This window comes from Anomaloglossus baeobatrachus, chromosome 6, assembly GCF_048569485.1.
Source record: "Anomaloglossus baeobatrachus isolate aAnoBae1 chromosome 6, aAnoBae1.hap1, whole genome shotgun sequence".
Lineage (NCBI taxonomy): Eukaryota > Metazoa > Chordata > Amphibia > Anura > Aromobatidae > Anomaloglossus > Anomaloglossus baeobatrachus.
In genome coordinates, this window is record NC_134358.1 from 281,464,684 (window position 1) to 281,485,968 (window position 21,285).

Genomic DNA, 21,285 nt, shown 5'->3' on the forward strand with positions numbered 1-21,285 from the left:
CATTCCTGCATTGTTGGTAAGGTCTACTGTGTGACATCTCACCAGCGACCTCCCAGCGACTTACCAGCGATCACTATCAGGTCGCATCATTTTCGTGATCGCTGGTAAGTCGTTGTGTGTGACTGGGCCTTTATCCCCTCATGTTTCCAGCCACCTTCACTGTTCGTTGTCCCCTGTATAGTTGTTGGCGTCTCTTCATATCAACACCAAAGACCTCTTTATGATAAGATGTGTCTTTGCTAGAGTTGAGCGCGGTTCGTGGTTCGTGGTTCTCCAGTTCTAGGCTCGAGTGATTTTGGGGCATGTTCTAGATCGAACTAGAACTCGAGCTTTTTGCAAAAGCTCGATAGTTCTAGAAACGTTCGAGAACGGTTCTAGCAGCCAAAAAACAGCTAAATCTTAGCTTGGTTTCTGCTGTAATAGTGTAAGTCACTCTGTGAATCAAACTTTTATCACATTTCAGTGTATAGTGTGCGTGAACAGCGCCTTCAGATCACTGCTGTTTCTATAATGGCGATCGCCATTTTTTTTTTTTTTTTCTTGTCTTCCTTCCCTAAGCGCGCGCGTCTTGTGGGGCTGGCCAGCATGTCAGCCAATCACAGACACACACACACCTAAGTGGACTTTGAGGCAGAGAAGCAACGGCATGTGTGATAGGATCTGCATGTCACATGTCCCTGCATTATAAAACCGGACATTTTCTTCACGATCGCCATTATCTGCCTTCTGCGTCTTTGGTGTCAGACATCACTGTCGCAGTTCCGTCCTTTGTCCTATCGCCGATACAGCTGTATGCGCTGCATACACAGCGTTAGACAGCTTAGGGAGAGCACATTCTAGCAGTCCTTTTAAGGGCTCGTACCGGCAGGGTCAGAGAGCCATAGGTGACAGGTCCTGCAAACAGCGCCAGCGTCTGTGTAGCCCAGGTCAGGGATTTCCTCCCTGCATTTCACCATTAGGAGGGAATAGAAAGGCAGGCTTCCATTCCTCTACCCAGAGCACCACAATCCTGCCACTGTACCCTCTTGTCCTCTGCACACTCCAACTCATTCTAACTAAGCCATTATACTAGCAAACACTCAGTGTACCTAGTGGCATCCTATCTGTGGCTATTGGACTTTGCTATAGTCCCACTAGTGCAAAGACATTTGCAGAGCACATCTGCCTGCATTGCACACTCCAAGTTTTTTAAACTAAGCAATTTTACTAGCAAACACTCAGTGTACCTAGTGGCATCCTATACGTGGCTATTGGACTTTGCTATAGTCCCACTAGTGCAAAGACATTAGCAGAGCACATCTGCCTGCATTGCACACTCCAAGTTTTTTAAACTCAGCCATTATACTAGCAAACACACAGTGTACCTAGTGGCATCCTATACGTGGCTATTGGACTTTGCTATAGTCCCACTAGGGCCAAGACATTTGCAGAGCGCATCTGCCTGCGTTGCACACTCCAACAAATTATAACGAAGCCATTATACTAGCAAACACTCAGTGTACCTAGTGGCATCCTATACGTGGCTATTGGACTTTGCTATAGTCCCACTAGTGCCAAGACATTTGCAGAGCGCATCTGCCTGCGTTGCACACTACAACAAATTATAACGAAGCCATTATACTAGCAAACACTCAGTGTACCTAGTGGCATCCTATACGTGGCTATTGGACTTTGCTATAGTCCCACTAGTGCCAAGACATTTGCAGAGCGCATCTGCCTGCGTTGCACACTCCAACTAATTATAACGAAGCCATTATACTAGCACACACTCAGTGTACCTAGTGGCATCCTATACGTGGCTATTGGACTTTGCTATAGTCCCACTAGGGCCAAGACATTTGCAGAGCACATCTGCCTGCATTGCACACTCCAAGTTTTTTAAACTAAGCAATTTTACTAGCAAACACTCAGTGTACCTAGTGGCATCCTATACGTGGCTATTGGACTTTGCTATAGTCCCACTAGTGCAAAGACATTAGCAGAGCACATCTGCCTGCATTGCACACTACAAGTTTTTTAAACTCAGCCATTATACTAGCAAACACACAGTGTACCTAGTGGCATCCTATACGTGGCTATTGGACTTTGCTATAGTCCCACTAGTGCCAAGACATTTGCAGAGCGCATCTGCCTGCGTTGCACACTCCAACTAATTATAACGAAGCCTTTATACTAGCAAACACTCAGTGTACCTAGTGGCATCCTATACGTGGCTATTGGACTTTGCTATAGTCCCACTAGTGCCAAGACATTTGCAGAGCGCATCTGCCTGCGTTGCACACTCCAACTAATTATAACGAAGCCATTATACTAGCACACACTCAGTGTACCTAGTGGCATCCTATACGTGGCTATTGGACTTTGCTATAGTCCCACTAGTGCCAAGACATTTGCAGAGCGCATCTGCCTGCGTTGCACACTACAACAAATTATAACGAAGCCATTATACTAGCAAACACTCAGTGTACCTAGTGGCATCCTATACGTGGCTATTGGACTTTGCTATAGTCCCACTAGTGCCAAGACATTTGCAGAGCGCATCTGCCTGCGTTGCACACTCCAACTAATTATAACGAAGCCATTATACTAGCACACACTCAGTGTACCTAGTGGCATCCTATACGTGGCTATTGGACTTTGCTATAGTCCCACTAGGGCCAAGACATTTGCAGAGCACATCTGCCTGCATTGCACACTCCAAGTTTTTTAAACTAAGCAATTTTACTAGCAAACACTCAGTGTACCTAGTGGCATCCTATACGTGGCTATTGGACTTTGCTATAGTCCCACTAGTGCAAAGACATTAGCAGAGCACATCTGCCTGCATTGCACACTCCAAGTTTTTTAAACTCAGCCATTATACTAGCAAACACTCAGTGTACCTAGTGGCATCCTATACGTGGCTATTGGACTTTGCTATAGTCCCACTAGTGCCAAGACATTTGCAGAGCGCATCTGCCTGCGTTGCACACTACAACAAATTATAACGAAGCCATTATACTAGCAAACACTCAGTGTACCTAGTGGCATCCTATACGTGGCTATTGGACTTTGCTATAGTGCCACTAGTGCCAAGACATTTGCAGAGCGCATCTGCCTGCGTTGCACACTCCAACTAATTATAACGAAGCCATTATACTAGCAAACACTCAGTGTACCTAGTGGCATCCTATACGTGGCTATTGGACTTTGCTATAGTCCCACTAGTGCCAAGACATTTGCAGAGCGCATCTGCCTGCATTGCACACTACAACAAATTATAACGAAGCCATTATACTAGCAAACACTCAGTGTACCTAGTGGCATCCTATACGTGGCTATTGGACTTTGCTATAGTCCCACTAGTGCCAAGACATTTGCAGAGCGCATCTGCCTGCGTTGCACACTCCAACTAATTATAACGAAGCCATTATACTAGCACACACTCAGTGTACCTAGTGGCATCCTATACGTGGCTATTGGACTTTGCTATAGTCCCACTAGGGCCAAGACATTTGCAGAGCACATTTGCCTGCATTGCACACTCCAAGTTTTTTAAACTAAGCAATTTTACTAGCAAACACTCAGTGTACCTAGTGGCATCCTATACGTGGCTATTGGACTTTGCTATAGTCCCACTAGTGCAAAGACATTAGCAGAGCACATCTGCCTGCATTGCACACTCCAAGTTTTTTAAACTCAGCCATTATACTAGCAAACACACAGTGTACCTAGTGGCATCCTATACGTGGCTATTGGACTTTGCTATAGTCCCACTAGTGCCAAGACATTTGCAGAGCGCATCTGCCTGCGTTGCACACTCCAACTAATTATAACGAAGCCATTATACTAGCAAACACTCAGTGTACCTAGTGGCATCCTATACGTGGCTATTGGACTTTGCTATAGTCCCACTAGTGCCAAGACATTTGCAGAGCACATCTGCCTGCGTTGCACACTCCAACTAATTATAACGAAGCCATTATACTAGCAAACACTCAGTGTACCTAGTGGCATCCTATACGTGGCTATTGGACTTTGCTATAGTCCCACTAGTGCCAAGACATTTGCAGCACGTCTGCCTGCGTTGCACACTCCAACGAATTATAACTAAGTTACATTGTCAGGGATATTTATTCTTTATTATTCTGCTGTTAATAAAGCTAGACCACCACTGCAATCTTCACCACCTCTCAATTTTTACTACCACATTTTCAGTCCACAATCTTGTCGCAATCAACATGAGTGGCAAAATGACAGATGCTGGTGGAAAGGGGAAGAGGCGTGGTGGAAAAGGCAAAAAATGTTTTGTCAGTGGGGAAGGTGGCAAAGCTCCATTATCATCTGCTGAAGATAGACCATCTACTAGCAAAAGTAAGATGTCTACTACTTATTGTGGACAATCCGATGTGCTCCCTTTTTTACGGACACGAACAAGAGGAACAAAGTTAGATGATGGGCAAAAAAGGAAAATGCTTGAATGGATCTCAAGTGGTCCAACAAGTGCCCTCTCAGCCACTTCAAGTACCGCATCCAAAAAACACCATTCCTCTGAGTTGTCATCCCAATCACACTTGATTTCTCCCAGCTCTGAAGTCTCCATCAGCCCTGCACAGTATGGTGGAACTGAGATGGCTGAGTCTGCAGAGCTGTTCAGTCACACTATAGCCTGGGAATCAGAGGTCTGCTCCCAAGCTACAGTGAGTACAGAACAGGAAATGGTCTGCAGTGATGCCCAGAACCTTTGTGACTCAGATTCAGGCCGTGAGGACCAAGTTTCTGAGCATAATGTTGACCCTTTGTCACAAACTGTAACACCTGTGGTTATAGACAATGAGGAACATACTGATGAAGATGAGACGCAGATACCCGATTGGGATGACAACTTAAATATTCGGTCAGGGCAAGAAGAGGCTCGGTCTGAGGGGGAGGGGAGTGCAAACACAACAATTGATGATGACGTTCTAGATCCCACCTACTGTCAACCCCCAGTCAGGCACTCGAGGAGGTCAACAGAGGCGGTGGAGGAGGATGCAACCGACGACGAAGTTACCTTGCGCCTTCCTGGACAGAGTCGGAGCACTGGTAGCACGTCTACAACTGCATCCTCAGCCACCACTCTGCCTATGAGCATTATTCGGGGTGGATCAACAGGTCGCATGGCCTCTAAGCCTTGCCTAGCCTGGGCCTTTTTTCACATCGAAAAAGATCGCCCAACTCATGTGATATGTAACATTTGTCATGATTCTGTTAGTAGAGGTCAAAACCTCAGCAGTTTGACAACTTCTTCCATGAATCGTCACATGAATAAATATCATAAGTCCCGGTGGGAAGCTCACCGTGCTGCAATGCCGGCTAGCGGAGCGAACCATCCACCGCCCGCCCCTTCCAGTGCATCCGCGCGCTCTTCATCTTCTAGGACTGTGGGGACAGCTGTCACACCTGTTTTTCCACGCAAAACTTCCACCACTGTAACCGCAACAGGCAGTTTGCTTGTAAGGTCGTCAGTTGGTTTGGAAGGGGAAACAAGTGAGTGTGTACAGCTCTCTCAGACATCGATAGCACCAACGTTGGATGAAGGCAACATCATGTCTCCGCCTGCACTTTCCTCACAAACCTGCATTTTTCCAGGGACACCCTACTCAACACCGTCTACACACAGCAGCCAGATCTCTGTCCCTCAGATGTGGTCAAATAAAAGGCCACTTCCTCCGACCCATGACAAAGCTAAGAGGTTGACTCTATCCCTCTGTAAGCTGTTGGCTACCGAAATGCTGCCTTTCCGCCTAGTGGACACACAGGATTTTAGAGACCTTATGTCTGTCGCTGTGCCCCAGTACCAGATGCCTAGTCGCCACTACTTCTCTAAGAAAGGTGTGCCCGCGCTACACCAGCATGTCGCACACAACATCACCGCTTCCTTGAGAAACTCTGTGTGTGAACGGGTGCATTTCACCACCGATACTTGGACCAGTAAGCATGGACAGGGACGTTACATGTCGCTGACTGGGCACTGGGTAACTATGGTGATAGATGGTGAAGGGTCTGCTGCACAAGTCTTGCCGTCCCCACGACTTGTGTGTCAATCCTCTGTCTGTCCAAGTTCCGCCACAGCTTCTGCATCCTCCACCTCATCTGGGTCCTCCACCTCCGCCCCAAGCCTGCCTGGTCAGGCCACCAGCGTTCTCACTGCGCAGAAGGAATCACGCACGCCTCATTACTATGCTGGCAGCCGAGCGCAACGGCATCAGGCGGTCTTTAGCTTTACATGTCTTGGTAATAAGAGTCACACAGCTGAGGAGTTGTGGTCAGCTCTGCGGTCCGAGTTTAATAAATGGTTGTCTCCACTCAACCTGCAGCCTGGTAAGGCCGTGTGCGACAATGCTGCAAACCTGGGTGCGGCCCTTCGCCTGGGCAAGGTGACACACGTACCTTGTATGGCTCACGTGTTGAACCTTGTCGTGCAGCAATTTTTAACACACTATCCCGGCCTAGATGGCCTTCTGAACAGGGCACGAAAACTGTCTGCTCACTTCCGGCGTTCAAGCGCCGCAGCTGAGCGACTTGCATCGCTCCAGAAGTCTTTCGGCCTGCCGGTTCATCGCCTGAAATGCGATGTGGCGACACGCTGGAATTCAACTCTACACATGTTACAGCGACTGTGGCAGCACCGCAGAGCCCTGGTGCAATACGTCATGACGTATAGCCTGGGCCAACGAGATGCAGAGGTGGGGCAGATCACCCTGATGGAGTGGTCTCAGATCAAGGACCTATGCACCCTTCTGCACAGTTTCGACATGGCGACGAATATGTTTAGCTCTGACAATGCCATTATCAGCATGACGATTCCAGTCATTTACATGCTGGAGCACACGCTAAACACTATTCGGAGTCAGGGGGTGGGACAACAGGAAGGGGAGGAACTACAGGAGGATTCATATGTGCAAGGGACAACAACATCACCAAGATCCAGACGTTCATCATCACCAACGCAGCAGGCATGGGACCATGGGGAACAGGGATCGACAAGGGCGCATAGTAGCAGGCGAAATGTTGAGCAAGGTGCAGGAGAACATGAAGAAATGGAGGACGAACTGTCCATGGACATGGAAGACTCAGCGGATGAGGGAGACCTTGGTCAAATTTCAGTTGAAAGAGGTTGGGGGGAGATGTCAGAGGAAGAAAGAACGGTTAGCACCTCTATGCCACAAACACAGCGTGGACTTGGTCCGCATGGCTGCGCAAGACACATGAGTGCCTTCTTGTTGCACTACCTCCAACATGACAGTCGTATTGTCAAAATTAGAAGTGATGATGACTACTGGATTGCCACACTATTAGATCCCCGGTACAAGTCCAAATTTTGTGACATAATTCCAGCCATAGAAAGGGACGCACGTATGCAGGAGTATCAGCAGAAGCTGTTACTCGATCTTAGCTCGGCTTTTCCACCAAACAACCGTGCAGGTGCAGGGAGGGAATCTCCCAGTTGTAACTTGACAAACATGGGACGGTCTCATCATCTTCACCAGTCTACCCGTACCAGTAGGACCGTATCTGGTGCCGGTAACAGCAATTTTATGGAATCTTTTCATAATTTTTTTAGACCCTCTTTTGCAAGGCCACAAGAGACAACAAGTCTGACACATACTCAACGGCTGGAGAGGATGATACAGGAGTATCTCCAAATGAACATCGATGCCATGACTGTGCAACTGGAGCCTTGCTCCTTTTGGGCTTCAAACATAGAAAAATGGCCAGAGCTCTCCAGTTACGCCTTGGAGATTTTGTCGTGTCCAGCTGCCAGCGTTGTCTCTGAACGTGTATTCAGTGCTGCTGGGTGTGTGCTGACAGATAAGCGCACGCGTCTGTCCAGTGACAATGTGGACAGACTGACGTTCATCAAAATGAACAAGTCATGGATCCAGAAGGAATTTACTACCCCTGTGTCATCCTGGGGAGAGTAAATGCTTGTGGATTTGGAATGTGCTTGATGCAAATCAAAACATCCTGTTTGCAACTAGGGCCCAAGTGCTGCCACTGATGGGGTGGGTGTCTGTGTGGCCCAATTTTTGGAAAAAAGGGAGACTCCGCTTGGAGTAACCCTTGCTTGCTGTGTTTTTAAAAGAAGCCAAGATGAACAGAGCTGGGATCAGGAAAGACTTTGCTACCTACCCCGGTGTCATCCTGGGGACGGATAAGAATGGCGTATTTTTGAATGTGCTTGATGCAAATCAAAACATCCTGTTTGCAACTAGGGCCCAAGTGCTGCCACTGATGGGGTGGGTGTCTGTGTGGCCCAATTTTTGGAAAAAAAGGGAGACTCCGCTTGGAGTAACCCTTGCTTACATTGTTTTTAAAAGAAGCCAAGATGAACAAGTCATGGATCAGCAAAGACTTTATCTACGTACCCCGGTGTCATCCTGGGGACGGATAAGAATGGCGTATTTTTGAATGTGCTTGATGCAAATCAAAACATCCTGTTTGCAACTAGGGCCCAAGTGCTGCCACTGATGGGGTGGGTGTCTGTGTGGCCCAATTTTTGGAAAAAAAGGGAGACTCCGCTTGGAGTAACCCTTGCTTACATTGTTTTTAAAAGAAGCCAAGATGAACAAGTCATGGATCAGCAAAGACTTTATCTACGTACCCCGGTGTCATCCTGGGGACGGATAAGAATGGCGTATTTTTGAATGTGCTTGATGCAAATCAAAACATCCTGTTTGCAACTAGGGCCCAAGTGCTGCCACTGATGGGGTGGGTGTCTGTGTGGCCCAATTTTTGGAAAAAAGGGAGACTCCGCTTGGAGTAACCCTTGCTTGCTGTGTTTTTAAAAGAAGCCAAGATGAACAGAGCTGGGATCAGGAAAGACTTTGCTACCTACCCCGGTGTCATCCTGGGGACGGATAAGAATGGCGTATTTTTGAATGTGCTTGATGCAAATCTAGCTGTGAAGTGTACAACTGGGGCACAACTGCTGCCACTGAAGGGGTGGGTGTGTGTGGGCCCAATTTTTGGAAAAAAGGGAGACTCCGCTTGGAGTAACCCTTGCTTGCTGTGTTTTTAAAAGAAGCCAAGATGAACAGAGCTGGGATCAGGAAAGACTTTGCTACCTACCCCGGTGTCATCCTGGGGACGGATAAGAATGGCGTATTTTTGAATGTGCTTGATGCAAATCTAGCTGTGAAGTGTACAACTGGGGCACAACTGCTGCCACTGAAGGGGTGGGTGTGTGTGGGCCCAATTTTTGGAAAAAAGGGAGACTCCGCTTGGAGTAACCCTTGCTTGCTGTGTTTTTAAAAGAAGCCAAGATGAACAGAGCTGGGATCAGGAAAGACTTTGCTACCTACCCCGGTGTCATCCTGGGGACGGATAAGAATGGCGTATTTTTGAATGTGCTTGATGCAAATCAAAACATCCTGTTTGCAACTAGGGCCCAAGTGCTGCCACTGATGGGGTGGGTGTCTGTGTGGCCCAATTTTTGGAAAAAAAGGGAGACTCCGCTTGGAGTAACCCTTGCTTACATTGTTTTTAAAAGAAGCCAAGATGAACAAGTCATGGATCAGCAAAGACTTTATCTACGTACCCCGGTGTCATCCTGGGGACGGATAAGAATGGCGTATTTTTGAATGTGCTTGATGCAAATCAAAACATCCTGTTTGCAACTAGGGCCCAAGTGCTGCCACTGATGGGGTGGGTGTCTGTGTGGCCCAATTTTTGGAAAAAAGGGAGACTCCGCTTGGAGTAACCCTTGCTTGCTGTGTTTTTAAAAGAAGCCAAGATGAACAGAGCTGGGATCAGGAAAGACTTTGCTACCTACCCCCGGTGTCATCCTGGGGACGGATAAGAATGGCGTATTTTTGAATGTGCTTGATGCAAATCAAAACATCCTGTTTGCAACTAGGGCCCAAGTGCTGCCACTGATGGGGTGGGTGTCTGTGTGGCCCAATTTTTGGAAAAAAGGGAGACTCCGCTTGGAGTAACCCTTGCTTGCTGTGTTTTTAAAAGAAGCCAAGATGAACAGAGCTGGGATCAGGAAAGACTTTGCTACCTACCCCGGTGTCATCCTGGGGACGGATAAGAATGGCGTATTTTTGAATGTGCTTGATGCAAATCTAGCTGTGAAGTGTACAACTGGGGCACAACTGCTGCCACTGAAGGGGTGGGTGTGTGTGGGCCCAATTTTTGGAAAAAAGGGAGACTCCGCTTGGAGTAACCCTTGCTTGCTGTGTTTTTAAAAGAAGCCAAGATGAACAGAGCTGGGATCAGGAAAGACTTTGCTACCTACCCCGGTGTCATCCTGGGGACGGATAAGAATGGCGTATTTTTGAATGTGCTTGATGCAAATCTAGCTGTGAAGTGTACAACTGGGGCACAACTGCTGCCACTGAAGGGGTGGGTGTGTGTGGGCCCAATTTTTGGAAAAAAGGGAGACTCCGCTTGGAGTAACCCTTGCTTGCTGTGTTTTTAAAAGAAGCCAAGATGAACAGAGCTGGGATCAGGAAAGACTTTGCTACCTACCCCGGTGTCATCCTGGGGACGGATAAGAATGGCGTATTTTTGAATGTGCTTGATGCAAATCAAAACATCCTGTTTGCAACTAGGGCCCAAGTGCTGCCACTGATGGGGTGGGTGTCTGTGTGGCCCAATTTTTGGAAAAAAGGGAGACTCCGCTTGGAGTAACCCTTGCTTGCTGTGTTTTTAAAAGAAGCCAAGATGAACAGAGCTGGGATCAGGAAAGACTTTGCTACCTACCCCGGTGTCATCCTGGGGACGGATAAGAATGGCGTATTTTTGAATGTGCTTGATGCAAATCAAAACATCCTGTTTGCAACTAGGGCCCAAGTGCTGCCACTGATGGGGTGGGTGTCTGTGTGGCCCAATTTTTGGAAAAAAAGGGAGACTCCGCTTGGAGTAACCCTTGCTTACATTGTTTTTAAAAGAAGCCAAGATGAACAAGTCATGGATCAGCAAAGACTTTATCTACGTACCCCGGTGTCATCCTGGGGACGGATAAGAATGGCGTATTTTTGAATGTGCTTGATGCAAATCAAAACATCCTGTTTGCAACTAGGGCCCAAGTGCTGCCACTGATGGGGTGGGTGTCTGTGTGGCCCAATTTTTGGAAAAAAGGGAGACTCCGCTTGGAGTAACCCTTGCTTGCTGTGTTTTTAAAAGAAGCCAAGATGAACAGAGCTGGGATCAGGAAAGACTTTGCTACCTACCCCGGTGTCATCCTGGGGACGGATAAGAATGGCGTATTTTTGAATGTGCTTGATGCAAAAGTAGCTGTGAAGTGTACAACTGGGGCACAAGTGCTGCCACTGAAGGGGTGGGTGTGTGTGTGGCCCAATTTTTGGAAAAAAGGGAGACTCCGCTTGGAGTCACCTTGCGGTGTTTTACATGATTTTAGAAGGGCGTGCCATGCCTATATCTGTGTGTCCTCCTCTTTTTCCTTGTCCAGCTGTTTTGTTTTCGCATGAGTATATGTCCTTGTCACTTTCCAATGTGTTTGAGTTGTTTGTCACCTTTAGGACACCTTTGAGGGTGTTTTCTAGGTGTTTTTCTGTGTTTGTGATTGCCTGCCATTGTTTCCTATGCAGTTCGAGTTCGGTTCGTCGAACGTTCGACGAACCGAACTCGAACGGGAGGTCCGTTCGGCGAACCAACCTCGAGCCGAACCGCGACCGGTTCGCTCATCTCTAGTCTTTGCATGCACATCACCAGATCGTGACGCTGTGACATTATGAAATGCATCATGACCTTACAATGTGCATTCACAGCTTCAAAATTCTGCACCTAGAGAGGACTTTTTTTTCTATTTTTCTACATTTTATTTTTAATATGTTCTATGGTCTCTCCAAATCACAGACCATAATAAGTGACATTCAATTCATGGAGGATACATTTGCTGCAAAGAGAATTTATCTATAATATCCACACAATTTGGGGAATTTGAATCTTGCTAGATCTGCTAATCTCTAAAAGGCACCATACACTATTGTTCCCAAGTAATGGTGTCATAAAATGATCAAATAATAGTTTCAAACAGTTGCTAAAACATCAAAACCATGTAAATGTGTCACAACCAAACGCTGTTAAATATTAGTCTAGGACCTTAGCAGCAGTGGCACAAATAAATACTACCGGAATGTGCAAAAATACCAATTTACAATAATCACATATCTCCACTTAATACATGGTCCCAAAAGCTTTTTAACAACTCAACTTTTGTTTATTGGAAGAGCACAAAAAAGTAGAGAAAAAAGGCCAATTAGACAGCATCTTGTTGACAGATGAGCCCAAACGAGATCTTTTTGTTAAAGCTCATCATTTTACTGCTTACCATAAATGGAACAAAGCTTACAAAGAAAATAATACAGTACCTACATATGATGGGATATGGTAGAGGCTCAAAGATGTTTTTGATGGTACTGCTGACTCTTGCAATGGGTGCCTTAATTGTGTGTAAGGCATCATGAAATCTGAAGATTACAAATGGATTTTGGGTCACAAAGTAGTGCCCAGTATTAGAAAGCTGAGTTTGATTCCTATGTCATGGGTCTTCTGGCAGGACAATTACCCAAAACATACTTCAAGAAGCACCCAGAAATGGGTAGAAACAAAGTGCTAGAGAGTCCTGAAGTGGCCAGCAATGAGTTTGGATCTAAATCCCATTGAACACCTGTGGAGAGATCTTAAAATAGCTGCTGTGATAAGGCACCTCTCATATCAGAGACCTGGAGCAGTCTGCAAAAGAAGAGTGGTCCAAAATTCCAGTAGGAGGTGTAAGAGGCTTATTGATGTTTATAGAAAGCAATTAATTGCAGTTATTTATTCCAAAGGATTTGCAACTAAATATTAATTTGAAGGTGCCAATAATTTTGTCCGGCCAATTTTTGGAGTTTTGTGTGAAATTCTGTCCAATTTGCCTTTTTTCTCTCTTTTTTTCTCCATGTTTTTCCAATATATGAAAAGGAGATAACCATATATATGTCAAAACAAGTATAATTGTAATAATTTTCTTTTAAAAATGTGTCCTTTTCTGGACCAATTTCAAGAGTGCTAACATTTTCCTGACTATAGTCTGGTAAGATGACACCAAAATTGAACTTTTTGGATGGCATAAGACACACCAATTTTGCGGGCCAAAAGTAATTGCATATCACTCCCAAAACATCATACCAACAGGGAAGTTAGGATGTGTCTGTTTTACCTCATATGTCACTGTCAAACTTTATGTAACTGTAGAAAGGATGATTGCACAAATGTACCTAAACATCCTGGATACAAATGTGCTTCCATCTACCAGGATGAAGAACATGTAAGGTTGGTGGACATTTAAGCAAGACAATGATCCCAAACACACATGCAAGAAAACTCTCAATAGGTTTCAGGGAAAGAAAATAAAACTGCTAGAATGGTCCAGCCAATCACCTGACCTGAATCCAATAGAAAATTTATTGAAGGACCTAAAGGTCAAAGTTCATAGAAGGAGCTCCTAGAAACTTCAGGATTTGAAGAGTGTTTGTGTGGAAGAATGGGCCAAAATCACACCTGAGCAATGCTTGCAACTTGTTTCTCCATACAGGAGGTGTCTTGAAGTTGTCATCAAAGGCATTTATAAGAAGTATTATTTACATTTCCGAAACACTGTTCAATACTTTTTTGCTGTGTCATTTTTCCTTAGTACACATCCCTAAATTTATGGACATCTGTGGTTTGGTTTCTTTTCCTGTGTGAATTGGATGGGTTATTACTGACATCTGATTAGAAATACATGTCAATTGCACATTTAGAAATTTATTTACTTAAAAACTTGGTGACGTGTTCAATAACTATTTTATCTGCTATATAGATATTTATTTCTTTAGGGATTAATTTTACCTGACCTACTTAATATGTATTTTAGAATTTCAGGTGCATGGGCTACTATATTAAGAAAACTGATTTTCTGCATGAATGACATGTCAGCGCACTGCCTGAGGCTCTTTTCATGAGTATATAAGTGGCTGCCATTGGGTAGGCTAAAACTATTCAGCAGGAACAATTCTTTTATCAAAAGAATATATGGCCAATGCAGATGATATAGTAGTCTCTCATATAAGCACATGGACCTTTAAACCTCAAATTTATTCCAATTAAATTTGTCCTTAAGATAACTCAAAAAATAGACACATTCATATTATCTATAACCCTGTGGATTTGGCCGAAGTGGCTTTGACTACTATAACAGAAAATAAAAAAAAAATGTTTTATTACATGGAACCCAAACAAAAAACTGGAAAAAAGTAAATTTTTTACAAAGTCTCTCATTTTAGCTATGCACTTCTGTTGTTTATGTTTTTTACAATTTGTACATAATTCTCGTTAGCAGGTCAACCTCTTACAATAGTAGAAGATTGTTACAAATACATTTTGTGTATAATAATTAGGACTATTTTTACATTGAACATCAGCTATAGATTATCCTAATTTCAGCTAACATGCAGTAATATTTCAGATTGTATGCTAAAATGATTGCAGAGTTGTTATTGTTTTCTTCAATTTGCAAATAATGTCTAGTAGGTTATTAATATTTAAGACTGCTGTCTCTAATAATTTGCCAAACTCCTGAATCCCAGAAATCATTCACATGCTTGGCACTTTTTTTAAAGTATATCCACAGCTAATGAGACGATATTGCCAAATGAACTAGTATTTTGTCAGATAAGTAAATCATCTTTTTAAAGTTGCATTCCTATGAAATTGAAGCAATAATACACAGTTTTCTTAGCCATCCTTAAATTCTCTGGTTGTTTTCATTGCATACTTAAAAAGTTTTAATTGAATACATTCTTTACAAATGAAAGATTTTTCCTATGCAAAAGATATTGCAATAATTCTAAAAGGCACATGCCATCAATGCCACTTTTATTGACAGTGCCTATAACTGGTCCTACTGATTGGACAACCACAGAAACGATCAGCACCCCAATTATAGGACATGCTATGCAGCCAATAAAAACTCCAAAACCTTTAAAAATTCATATTACCACATATCAAACATTTTAGTCTTCCCTGATGCTACAATTAGAGATTTATTTATTTGTTTTTAAAACTTGACTCCTTATGAATCTTCTAATTAACCCTTTATGTTCTTCTGGTTTGACCACTGAACTGTCCAAGAGGCTGTCACCACTTTGTCTATTGTTCTTCTACTTGACCTACTGGGCTTTGACCCATCTCATACCTGTCAACTTATTTGTTCTTGTCTTAATATCTTTAGTAGAGATCTCAATCCTTTGCCACCACCATAGAAATTTGTTCTATATTAAAATGATCCAGATAACTAAAAGGATTTTACTTCTTGAAAAGTTTAGAGCATTACCTTGTATAAACCAAAGAACACTTCTGATTTTAGTGTCCTTCTCCATTTTACTCTACATCACTCCATTGCACAGGATTTTTTTCTTCTAGAGCATACAATGGGAATTCTTTGTTTTGCAATCCATCTGGGCATTTCTTCTTTTCTGTAAGCATGAACATTCATACCTCCCTCTCAGATGCGGCCTATCATAGCTCAGCAGCATATGAGACTGATAGACTAATAAATATGCTACCAAGCTATGATGGGCATCATCTATAAGGGATGAAAGCACCACACAAAGAATATGCTGAGACTGTTAAGGGTGCTTTACACGCTGCGACATTGCTAATGATATATCGTCGGGCTCATGTTGTTAGTGACGCACATCCGGCGCCGTTAGCGACATTGCAGAATGTGACACCAAAGAGCGACGATCAATGAGTACAAAAACATGAAAACTCGTTGCTCGTTGACACATTGCTCATTTTCCAAATATCGTTGCTGCTGCAGGTACGATGTTGTTCATCGTTCCTGAGGCAGCACACATCGCTATGTGTGACACCGCAGGAATGACGAACATCCCCTTACCTGCATCCACTGGCAATGAGGAAGGAAGGAAGTGGGCGGCATGTTCCGGCCGCTCATCTCCGCCCCTCCTCTGCTATTGGACGGCTGCCGTGTGACGTCGCTGTAATGCTGCACGAACCGCCCCCTTAAAAAGGAGACGGATTGCTGGCCAGAGTAACGTCGCAAGGAAGGTAAGTCCGTGTGATGGGTGTAAGCAATGTTGTGCACCATGGGCAGCGTTTTGCCTGTGACGCACAACCAACGGGGGCGGTTACGCTCGCGATTGATATCGGTAACGATATTGCAGCATGTGAAGTACCCTTTAGACTGCTGAGCTGTCTCTACCATACTGACAGAGGATCCAGTATGAAGAAGCAACACGAGTCAGTGAGGCGGGCATTGTTTCACCTCTTTTGACCAATTAAGTACCACACAACTCCTTTAATATACTTTTTTTAGCTTGTAATAACTGATGTTTTTTAGCTTGGATAACTGATGGTTGATGGATATTGTTTATCAAAGGCATTCTTCACAACAATTATTCTTATTTTTATTACCATGAGAACCTGTAGATGACAGATTGCTGACATTCATTAGGGCATTTATTCTACGGTGTACTGCATTTGGCTTTCTCTTGAAGTACTTGCTTGTGTGTGTTTCAGAGTTTTGTTATATAGCTTATTTGTGGTCTCTTAAGTATCTTATGCCCTACAATTTGAGCCATTTCATGATATATCTATTGACTAAACACCATAGTAGTTTTTGCATGGTGAATGCCACATTTAAAGGTCCATTATTAGCATCCATTTCCCATGGTCTATAAGGGCATCTTTTAAAAATTATGTAATTAAAAACATTACTAAAAATTCCAATAGGTGCCTGTGCTTATAGTCGTTGAGTTGCAGGCTAATTTAGCATGATTTTACGTGTTCCTTTATATTCCAGACTTGAATCTTCAAAGATATGTTATATGGATAAACATATTGGAACACAATTATTTATCAATAAAATATTGTTTCATGGGGTCACAAATCATGCTTTTTTATCTGATGTGCAAGTCTGGATTTGGCAGATGCCAGAATTGTGCCAACTGTGAAGTTTGTAGATAAGGGATAATTCTGCGGGGTTGTTTACCATTTATCCAGGATCCTTTTTTACAGTGAAGCCTTAATGTTTCAGCAAAACAAGGTATTTTCAACAAATGTGTGCCTCTAATTGTGTGAGAACAGTTATGCAAAAATCTTCTTTTTGTTCCACCATTGAGTGAGTTTGGTATGGAATAACATTATAGGACTACATAGAGCCATAATCTCAACCCCATCAAACACCTGTTAATGCTTGAGTTTCATTAGAACTGAGATTGAGATCCAGGATCTCTCACACAACATCAGGGCCCGACCTAGTAAATCCTATTTTGATAGAATAGGCAAAAATTCCCGAAGACACACTCCAATTTCTTGTGGAAAGGTTTTTCAAAATGAAGGAATATGTTTTAGATGTAAATGGGGGATCAATTACATATTAATGTATATCAATTTAGAATGGGATGTCACAAAAACTCATAAAAGCTTGTGTGCCGGGATTTTATATTGTTAGCTTTGATGGGTAAAGTGATGATAATGTCCTTAAAATGCTTAGGAACTTATGGTGCTACATAAGAAAGTAAAATATTTTGTGTAAGGGTTGTAATATGATTGTTTCCTAAGTATATCTGTAGAGTATAAATTGCAACTTGTTCATGTTTTCTGTGAGCATGAATTATCACCACTGGGTATATAGGGATATACTGACTTCTATTTTGTACTAATGACTGTATGCTAAGGTTACCCTGAATATCTTCAGTGCTAGGTGACACTTTTTGCTACCTCTATCTGAGTGTGTTCATCACCCACCATGTTTTTACTTAGCTAGGTTTCCTAGTCCCCCACTGCTGATTTCTGTACATTATACATAACCTGAGTGGTCAGGGGTAGCTTACATTGCAATATATTCTCCTGCAGGGTCCTGATTTTTATAATTATTATTCAGAAAATAATTTCCAAGTTTTCCAGTTGTCTAATTAGTTTTTACAATAGTATTTATTCATTTAATCAATCAAAATCAGAAGAACTAGAGCAAGCATTTTATGAAAACACACAAAAGAATTCTACTATGGGGCAAGCTTCCCTTATCAGTTCCAGGACGTATTAATTTAGTAAAGATGATATTCCTTCCTAAATTTAGCTATTTTCTTTATCATAGCGTTGTAATGGTCTCAAAATCCTTTTTTTCTTCTATAAATATGCTAATAACTGGTTTTGTGTGGGGCAATGCAAGACCCAAATTTAAACTGACTTCCCTACATAGATCCAAACAAATGAGAGGGACAACGTTAACGGATTTTTTCTATTATTATTTAGCAAGTCAGTTAAAGGCAATATTCCCATGGATAATATAACCTATAAACAGAAGGATTTATCATAGTATTCCGTATATTTAACCCAGAATATCAAAGCATAAATGAAAACCAAAAACGAATATTCAAAAGGCATAAGAATCATATACATTTTTATTAGTTATAAAAACATACACAAAATTTTAAAAACACACATGAAAAACACAAAAAAGAGGGGAGGAGGGGAGGAATTGATATAGGGTGGCCAAAAAATGTATAGAAATATATATGCACGTGGATTGGTCTCCTACATGAATTTTAATGAAAAGGCAGACAATTATTATATCAGGACTGAAAAACAAATAAAATCAGTCATGATAGGTAGATGAAACAAATATAAAGCAAATATGGAATAATTCTGTCCAAGATGTTGAAGGAAATCTTCCCTAAGCGCAATGTCAATCAATAATATAGACTATAACTTATAACATGTATGAATACATGTAAAAGAATATACTGTATTTTTCGGACCATAAGACGCACTTTTTTCCCCCAAATGTTGGGGGAAAGTTGGGGGTGCGTCTTATGGTCTGACTATAGGGCTGCGGCCGGGAATGTGGGTGCTGCGGTGGAGCGGGATCATCGGGGGCACGAGCAGGCTGTAGCAGCCTGCTGTGACCACGTGGGCCCGCTCATTACATATGTACGCCCATCCTCCCGCCCATTTCTCAGCGCAGAAGCTGGCACTACAGGTGGGCGGGAGGACGAGCGGGGACGCACGCATAGTAAAGAGCCGGTCCGCATGATCACCCCTGGCAATTACAGCCTGGAGTGATCATGTGCGGCTATATTCACTGCTCCCCGCGCGTCATCATCAGCGCGGGGTGCAGTGAATCAGTGTACTCACCCGTCCCCGTGTGTGGAGCCGTCCCCCTGCAGCACGCGATGTCTTCCTGTCTGTGCCGGTCAGCTGATCTGTGCTGATCAGCTGATCGGCACAGACAGGAAGACATCGCGATGCTGCAGGGGAACGGCTCCACACACACAGATCAGTGGCGCAGAGAGGAAGATGATCGGTGCTGCAGGGAGTGAGGAAAAGGTAAGTATAAACGTTTATTTTTTTTTTCTCTGTGCTATAGGATACAGGCCATATACCAGGATGGTATATGAGCACGATGGGGGCATATAGCAGAATGGGAGTATATGAGCAGCATGGGGGTATATGAACAGGATGGATGGGGGGTATATGAACAGGATGGTGGTATATGAACAGAATGGGAGTATATGAGCAGGATGGATGGGGGTATATGAACAGGATGGGGGTATATGAACAGGATGGGGGTATATGAAGAGGATGGGTGTATATGAGCAGGATGGATGGGTGGTATATGAACAGGATGGGGTATATGAACAGGATGGGAGTATATGAGCAGGATGGATGGGGGAATATGAGCAGGATGGATGGGGGGTATATCAATAGGATGGGGGTATATGAACAGGATGGGGTATATGAACAGGATGGGAGTATATGAGCATATACAAGGCTGGAGGATCATTACCAGGATGGGGTACCTTAGTAGAGAATTTGGGACATTACCCCCATAACAGTGTCATCAGCAGATCCTCGCCCCATAACAGTGTGTCATGACCACATTTTTTTGCTTAAAGTTTTATTTTCCTATTTTCCTCCTCTAAAACCAGGGTGCATCTTATAGTCTGGTGCGTCTTATAGTCCAAAAAATACGGTATGTGCATAGGCTTATACACATATAACAGCTATTAAAGGAGCATATAGTCTGCTCGCCGACCCCTCCACCTCACTCCCTGACGAAGTGGTTGTGAAACGGTCGTTGGAGTGGTGCGAGGGGTCGGTAGGTATTCTTGGGTATGGCTGGTTACTTTTCAGTGGTCTGGTAAATCATTCACCAGCATGGTTTTACTCTTGCATTTGTTTAACAACTGATTATATATGGCAGCAGCTAGTTGTAGCTAATTTACCCTTTCCTTCCTTTGCATTGGAATTTGGGCCAATGATTTCTCTCCCAGCCTATACACATATATTCTTTTACATGTATTCATACATGTTATAAGTTATAGTCTATATTATTGATTGACATTGCGCTTAGGGAAGATTTCCTTCAACATCTTGGACAGAATTATTCCATATTTGCTTTATAATGTTGTTTCATCTACCTATCATGACTGATTTTATTTGTTTTTCAGTCCTGATATAATAATTGTCTGCCTTTTCATTAAAATTCATGCAGGAAACCAATCCACGTGCATATATATTGCTATACATTTTTTTGATCACCCTATATCAATTCCTCCCTTCCTCCCCTCTTTTTTGTGTTTTTCATGTGTGTTTTTAAAATTTTGTGTATGTTTTTATAACTAATATAAATGTATATGATTCTTATGCCTTTTGAATATTCGTTTTTGTTTTTTAATATTCCCATTGATGCCTGGCTGTCTCTTGCCTAAAGGGTGCCTTACACACTGCGACATCGTTATCAATATATCATCGGGGTCACGTCGTTAGTGACGCATATCAGGCACCGGTAGTGACATCGCAGCGTGTGACACCAATGAGCGACGATCAACTAGCACAAAAACGTGAAAAATCGTTGCTCGTTGACATGCCGTTCATTTCCTTAATATCGTTGCTGCTGCAGGTACAATGTTGTTTGTCGTTCCTGCGGCAGCACACATCTCTATGTGTAACGCCGCAGGAACAACAAACATCTCTTTACCTGCATCCACCGGCAATGCGGAAAGAGGTGGGTGGGATGTTACGTCCCACTCATCTCCGCCCCTCCGCTTCTATTGGACAGCCGCTTAGTGACGTCACGGTGACGTCGCTTTGACGCCGAATACACCTCCCCCTTGAAGGAGGGATTGTTCGGCGGTCACAGCGACGTCGCTGCACAGGTATGTCCATGTGACACTGCCGTAGCGATAATGTTCGCTACGGCAGCGATCACCACATATCGCAGGTGCTATCGGTCACGACATTGCT